An 8207-nucleotide genomic window follows, 5' to 3' on the forward strand; every position below is an offset into this window, starting at 1 on the left:
GAGGAGACCGCTGGCATCCCTTGAGCCTTCTAGAAGTGGTTCCTGGAAAATAAAAATTAATTTTGTGGACCGCAGTGTAATCCTACTGGACAAGGAAGCTATGGCAAGGTTTGCATTTATTCTGTAAAAGATGGAGTGAGAGCTGGAAAATGGAGAACCTGCTGAGATTAAGATAATCAAGGAAGCATATGAGAAGGCCTTTTTGTTTATCAGTAAAGGGCTGAACACGGACGAGCTAGGGCAGAAGGAAGATGCAAAGAACTATTATAAGCAAGGAATAGGACACCTGCTTAAGGGCATCAGTGCCCAGCAGCAGAGCCAGGGTGCAGGGGCCCTGCGTGGGTGTCCACCAGACATATACAACAGAAGATGAAAGAAACATTTCAGAATGTCTGCACCAGGGAGATCTCCCCAGTGGCAGAAGACTTCTATAGGAACTGTTCCCAGTCTGCCCTTCTCAAGACCTTGGGGCTCCATGCAGACGAACTGATTTTGATACCAAACGGAGTGCAGATCTTTTTTGTAAACCCTGCGGGAGAGGTTAGTGCTCTGTCATACCCTGGGTACCTGCTCATTGTGAGGTTCTTGCATAATTCTCTGGATGCGGTTCTGAACAGCCCTCCTGGGTTTCTCCAGTTGTGTGACTGGTTGTACCCCTGAGTTCCTGATAGGTCGTCAGTTCTGAAGTGCACCGCGGGAGCCCACATGTTTTCAGATACCATTCCAAGCCGCAGGGTGCTTCGTAGGGGTCGTTCTGTCATCTGAGTTCCTAGAAGATGACGGAGAACTGTTGGAGGATCTGCTGAGGCAGATGTCTGACCTTGGGCTCCAGGCAAACTGGAATAGAGCAGAAGGAGAAGGTGAATTCCACATCCCTGGGAGAGCACTACACCCCTCTGAGCCACTGAAGGAAGCTTCTGGCACCAATATCAACAGTAGGGTTCTTCAGATTCTTCAGTAGACCAAGGCAGCAAGGATGCACACGATAAAGGAAAGCGTGGGAAAAAGACTAAGATGCTTCAAGTGAAAAAGTTAATTTGAGTCAGATTGTGCCCTGTGAGCCAAGTTCAGAAGAAAAATCGAAAGAACTACCTGAATGGAGGGAGAAAGTGGCCCACAACATTCTGTCAGGCGATTCCTGGGTGAGTTGAAGTTTAGTAAAAGGTGCTGAATTTTCTGGCAAAGCAATCCAAAGAGGAGTTTCTAAACTCCGAGAGCGCATTCAACCAGAGGAAAAACCAGTGGAAGTGAGTCCAGTTGTCATCAGGGGCCTCTACATAGCAAAGCAGGCAACTGGAGGAGCAGCAAAAGTCGGCCAGTTCCTGGTTGATGGCATCTGAACTGTAGCAAATTGCGTTGGCAAAAAACTCACTCCGTTTCAAGAAGCATGGAAGTAAACACGTTCCAGAATTTCTTGAGAGACAATGAAGTGAAGTCCACTCTGGACTGTGCCATGGTTGTGGCAGAAAGTAGTGTTTAAGGATTTTCAACTGTCTGGCAGGGCTTGGAGTGTGAGGCTGAATGCATCGTCAGTAATGTGTCTGCAGAAACTGTACAAATGGTCAGATACAAGTATGAACCCAATGCAGGAGAAGCTACCCACAAAGCGGGGGACTCTGCTATCAACGTTGACCTTACTGCCTACAATATTGACAGCATGGGCATCAAAGCCATGGTGAAGAGAACCACAAAGTAGATGGGGCACACACTCCTTGAGGACTACCAGATCATTAACAGCTCTCAGAAAGAGACCCAGGGAGGTGCAAGCACAGATGTGAGAGGAAACACAGAAAAGCAGACATAGGAAGAGGAGAAAGGAGCAAAGACGAAAGCTGAATAACAGGAGTTCTGGGAGTGACCTACACCAAAGCCTTAGCAGATGGGGTGTGTGAGATAGCAGACATGGATTCTCCACACAAGAAACAGTGTTTTCTGTGTATTCATTCCTACAAAATAACTGTCAGAAGTTTGGGGCATGTATCCACTCACAAGAAAAATAATCAGTATTCTTACATCTGGCCTCTAGAAATATGCAGTTTATAGTCTCAGTGAGTTTATTTTCCCTTAAATGGGGCTCAAATATTTTTGCAGTTAAAATAAAGCTTTTTACAAAAAGCTATTGCATTTCTGTCCTACCCAACTGGGTCACAATTCCCAGTTACATGACAGCAGAGTTCACTTCCACTGCAGTGGTTCCAGGAACACCTTATACTGCAATTTAATTAAGCTTGGTTGAGACAATCAAATCAATGTTGTCTTGGCAGTATCATGAGCAATAGATCACTCTCCTCAATACTCACTTTCACTGCTAGGTCCTCACACATACACTTTAGAAGTCAGTGTTTGTAGTCTGGATGACACATGCTTCACGAGTTCTCTCTGTCCCTTTCAGAACCATTGTCAGCAGGTAGAAAGCAGAAGCTGCATTGAAATTCCGAGGGTTTAGAATGACCTCTGCAAGAGTTCTTTTGCCATGAAATACGTATTATTTGTAATGTTCAAACTCCTAAAAACCTCAAGAAGTTTGACTTCATTTTATACTAGTAGATTGTCAGTATATCAGGTTTGGCTGTTATTCATTTTCACAATAGAAGAACAAAATTAATCACATGGTTATTGTGAAGAAAGTCCATTAACTCTATATTTTAAGGTATCCAAACATATGTCTAAATTGTCCCCTGCAATCAGTTATTGAAGCCTCTTTATGTTGTGTTCTAATGATATTGAATTGAACAATTGCTTCCTTCTTTTTAAAATAAATTTAATTATCTGTCCACAAACATGCACGCTCAAAGAGAGAGGGATGGACTGACATTTCAGAATCCAAGCTCTTAATGCTCTACCTCAGGTTCAAAGCTTTGATCAATTATACAACAGCAACCTTGGAGATCAAAGAATCCCTAACTGCTAGTGAGCAAATACAGGGAAGCGAATAACAGTGTGCGGAACTCATCCAAAATATCGTGCTACAGAAGGAAGAACAGGATCATGGAGCAAAAAGTTTATTTTTATTTAGTTCTTATACAAAGTAATACCAATTAATTAAGGTGATATTATTTTACCAAAGATTAACAGAAAAATATTTTAAATCGATTATAATATTAATTCTGATTACCTTTCATAATTTAGGAACAAAAATCAATATGTCATAGTATCCATAGATCTTTAGAGTTTATATTTTATTTTTTTCACTAAGCTGTTATGGAATCAAATAAAAATTATGTATGATTATTTTTGTGGGTGAACTATAAAGGCAAGATTCTTTAGTACAATACATAGAGAATCACTTTCAAGTTGGTCATTATAGACATGGGTGTGGATTATTTAGAAATATGTATGAATACATAAATGCAAATTTATATGCAATAATAATTAAGAGCAAATAGGTCATGAATTTGAAAAAGAGGCAAGGATAATGACAGGATTCGAAGGGTTGAAAATGAAGAAAGATAGTTTGTAATTAACTTACATTATCAAAAACAAACAACAATAAAAATGTATAGACAATATAAAGAACTTAAATGTCGCTGGTTAATAAAAATATTTTCCATTGGTTTGTTTAAAAGAGGAAGACAAACAAATTTATGAGAAATGGAAGGGAACAAAACAGGAAAGAAAGCTAATAAAAAGCACATTTATATAAAAATTCATAAAAATTCTTAAGCAAAAAATTCTTTTTATAAATGTATGAGGACATATTTTGCCTAATTTATTTTAAGAAGTACCTATGTAGAACATTTTATAAAAAATTAGCAATTTCTTATGTGTCTAATCTTTCTTTTCATGACTGTGTTACTCAAGAACATTTTCAACAATTAGGTATTAATAATGGTTATATGATATTGGGATACATATTACCTTGTTCTATCAGCAATGTTTTATTAACTTAAAAGTTAAAAAGTATATTTATATATTTAGATCTTCTGTTACATTCTGCAGAAGAGCAGATTACCAGGCATTTTTTGAGTGTTTATCCTCTAGTAAGACTTTTTATGGGGATTCCACATGCAATCACTGGACACCTGAATAAGTACCAAACTCTCTGGTGAAATTAAAAAGGAGGCTTGTAGAGTGAAACAAATGAGCAGAAGAAACAATATATTCTCTGATACTACAGGCTGAAAGTGAACATATTCATGTTGCTAGAAACTAGTATTGAAAACTAATGTTTATCAGTACAAACACATGATGGTGGCTGTGCAGAACGAAACTAGAGAAAATGAATGAAAACTTAAAGCAGGGAAAAACATGATTAATTTTGAGGTGTTTATAACTCTACCTAAATTATATTATTACTGTTTACAGGGTTTTGGTGTATGTTTGTACAGAGAAGAGAAAAAGAAGGAAAGAAGATAAAATGGAGAAAGGCAGAGAAGGAATAAGTAAAGATGAGACTAAGGAAGGAGAGAAAGAGAGAGAGAGAAGTAATGATTTACAACAAGCACTCTTATATACTCTATCACTGTGTCTTCTTACCTACTCATTGTTTTGATAGAAGTAACAAGGTCTTTATCAGTATTCTTAATTCTAAGACACAAACAGCTAATGAAAATCAATATCTCTGATAAAAATTAGAAATGGGATTGGAAAGAGGAGGTAGGGTGAGTGAATCTTTGTGCAGGCAAGATTTGTCTTGCATGCCAACACTCATAGACACAATGATCTTTAGCCAATATATCTTGTCAAGATCCCAACAACAAAACAGCCTATAAATGAATAATATAAGTTACTTTTAAAAATATTTATTTACTTGTAAATGTAAGTTTCTGTACCACCAAGTCCCACAGCCCTTCAGTCCCATAAAAACACACAGAGGGTTATACTAATTATAAACTGATTGACATATTGCTCATGCTTATGACTAACTGTATCTTACAACTTTAATTAATACATAATTCTTATCTAGGTTTCGCCATATGGATTAGTATCTTTTCTCAGTAGGACTTCCCACCTTGCTTGCTGTGATTTTGGATGATGACTGTGACTCTGCCTTTCTTCTTCTCAAAATTCTCCTAGTCTGGTGGTCCCACCTGTATTTCCTGTTAGATACTAACCAAGTAAACTTTTTATTAAACCTATATGAGGGACAAATCATTACAGTGTACAAGAGTATTATCCCACAGCACCTCTCCTTTCTTCCTTTTCAAAACAAACCCTGAATCTATTCTCCTTTGTTTTGCTTTTTTTCCTGACCATTATCCATAACAACTTGTAACCAACCCACTAAACAAAAACAAACATCCATAATCCATATTTTGGGGATGTGGGTGTAGTTTTCTATGCTACTTCATGCTGGTTGGGGGTCCTAATAATCTATGGTAACCCAGAGAAAATTAAGGTTTATAGTCAAGTCCTGTCTGGAGTATTCTGTGAGGCTGGATCATCTCAGCAAGTAGTCTTGAAGCTCTTCTGGATGTAGAAATAAGAAAGAGGAAACTTCAACAGAATACCTGTAAAATTTTGGAACATCTGGGCCATCTGCTCCTATTGGATATTTTTGAGAGGGTCTTCCTCCATCAAATCTTATTTTTATTAACCCAGAATGAATCATTAGCCTCTCATCTCTTGTGGAAATAAAAACAGAAAGTTTTTCCTCAAAAGCTTATTTATTTACTTGAACTCAAGTCATTTTCAAAATGTATAGGTTGGTTTAATTCAGAAGCATTCATCTTTGCTTCTGTTAAAGTTGTTGATGTATTTATTCTATAACTGTGGACATCGGTTAGTCCAATACACAGAACAAAAGTGACAAAGGGAGGATGAAGCCTGATTTTGAAATATTCCATAACTTTTGCTTATGAAGAAAATGTAAATCAAATTATGTGGATGAGTACATCTCCATTTAAAAGCAAGAGATTGGGTATGAGAATTCATTGGTTTAAAAATATAAACAGAAAATATCTGTGAAGTTTTAGACAATGTAATATATTTTGTGTGACTACAATAGAACAATATGTTCCAGATCTGATGGATTTTTAATAGTGAAAATGACGATATCTTAGCTAAAACTCTAGAAATCCAATTGGCAGATTCCAAAAGCTTATTTATTATCAGGGTAACTTTATATGACTTAAAAGTTGAGCAGTCTTCCACAGTCTGGGGTTGGCTCCTTATGTTAGTTACAGGAACTTATGACAGGATCTTCTGTACAATTGTGTAGTTTCAGGAATGTGACTCAGGCTATAATGTTTGATGGGCTTTTTTTTTTTTTTTTTGGTGTTCTACACTTAAAATACTTTTTAACAGGACAACTAGAACTTTGTTGAGAAAACCTAAATTCCACGCAATCATTCAAGAGCAAGGCATAATATGTGACTTAACAAAATCGTAGTAAGGAATAATGATCTCAACACACATTCAAAATTAAATTTGCATTTTTGCAAAATAATTTATATAAATTTGTAAACTAAAAATACTGGTTATGAATGATAGAGAAGTGATAGACTTGAAGATGTCTCTATCAGCCTGTTAATGTTGAAAAGATAGGATACAGGAAAGGAAAGGTAGTCAACTTTCTTTTCATAAGATAAAGGATAACAGTAATATTGAAGGCATTTAAATAGATTCCTGAATTGTTGATCACAAAGAAATATGGAGAGATCCTTTATAGGAATGCCATTAGAGTATGCCAATACCCCTGGGATGCTGGCCAAAATAGAGATAATTTTCTGAAAACAGTTCAGTCCTGAACTTAATCCAAAAAACATCCATTCATAATGAAGTGCACTTTTAGTACAGGAAGGAGTGTGCCAGACAGAGAACTTCTGTTGACATGTTTTTTTTTTTTTTTAATATACATGCCAGGCATTACTGAAAAACCTTTCATTTCAAACATAATTTTATAGACTTAAGAACAATTACTAGCATCATTATAACATATAACATAAGTATTTTTAATTTAATTATTTTTAAATAACAAGAAAATTCATAAATAAAGCTACATAGACCCAGAACACTGAATTTTAACGAATTTATATTTCAATATATTTAAATTCAGCCTAACTTTCTTGCTTTCATAATCCTTTAGCAATGTTAAAAGCCAAATATTAGGCCCAGAAAGGAAATTAGATTGACTAGCCATATCCAGTTTAAATCTCCCTAATCCTAAGAGAAAATATCATAAAGGATAAAAATCACAGATATCAAGAAAGAAATAAGCAGGTAGCAAAATCTTCATTTGGTTGATTTTATTTAATAACAAAGTTAAAAGTAAACGGCTGTCCATTATATGTTTCAGAGAATTAATTCATTTGCTTTAGAATGTTTATTAAAATATTTAACCATTTACTTGATACTATTGTACTATTAATTCATTCCTAAAGACATTAATTGAATATTTTGTAAGGTCAGTTGTATATTATATATAATCTTGGTGAATAATAAGGTAGTATGATATAATATATACAAAAATTCTATAGTTTACATGATTGTACAAGTTGTGTTTGTTTTTACATAAAATAATATGCAATTTTACTATATATATGTATGTTTAATATTCTAGAGAGTAGGCAAGGAGAAAACTTCATAATATATAATGTATATAACAAAATATTTACAAATATATATTACAGATAATATATTTGCATATTTAAGAATAATGAAAATTTTAGTTAAATAATTGACAAACTATATTATTTATATTGACAAGACAATATGAATGTTTTTCAGACTAAGATTGGCTGAACCCAGTGAGTTAAGTGCTCCCTACAGATATTCATGTGACTCTCTCTATATAATCCCTACTAACATTTTGAGCATTTAACTCAGTGATAAGCTGTTTCCCTAGCATTTGAAAGATACTAGGTTCCTTCCACAGAAATAAACAAGCACACACACACACAAATACACACATACACACCCATAAATATGCAAAACCTCAAGTACTATTTAAAGGCCTGTTCCCATGGTGGACAGAACAGTAAGTCAAAGTACTAATTAAGTAGAAAGGTTTCAATCAATCTTCAAAACACACACATAAAAAGTAAATATTATGTTTTCATGTATTCTTTAAAAGACAGGAATGTTATTTTATTACAGAAGAATGTGATGTGGAATTTGGGCATGTATGTAAAGGTTAGGTAGGTAATGAATCACTAACCATGAAATTTCAGGTTTATTGTGGTATTATTAGAAGAAGTTGGAAAACACTATGAAAAGAATAAGAATACTAAACATGGTTGCTTATATAAAGATTTGAAAACTACTAG

General features: G+C 35.1%; 1 pseudogene; it reads left to right on the forward strand.

Moving 5' to 3' along the window:
- Nucleotides 1-369: 369 nt before the first annotated feature.
- Nucleotides 370-1840, forward strand: LOC130862607 (spartin-like; annotated as a pseudogene).
- Nucleotides 1841-8207: the final 6367 nt, after the last annotated feature.

This window comes from Chionomys nivalis, chromosome 20 (genome assembly GCF_950005125.1).
Source record: "Chionomys nivalis chromosome 20, mChiNiv1.1, whole genome shotgun sequence".
Classification (NCBI taxonomy): Eukaryota; Metazoa; Chordata; class Mammalia; order Rodentia; family Cricetidae; genus Chionomys; species Chionomys nivalis.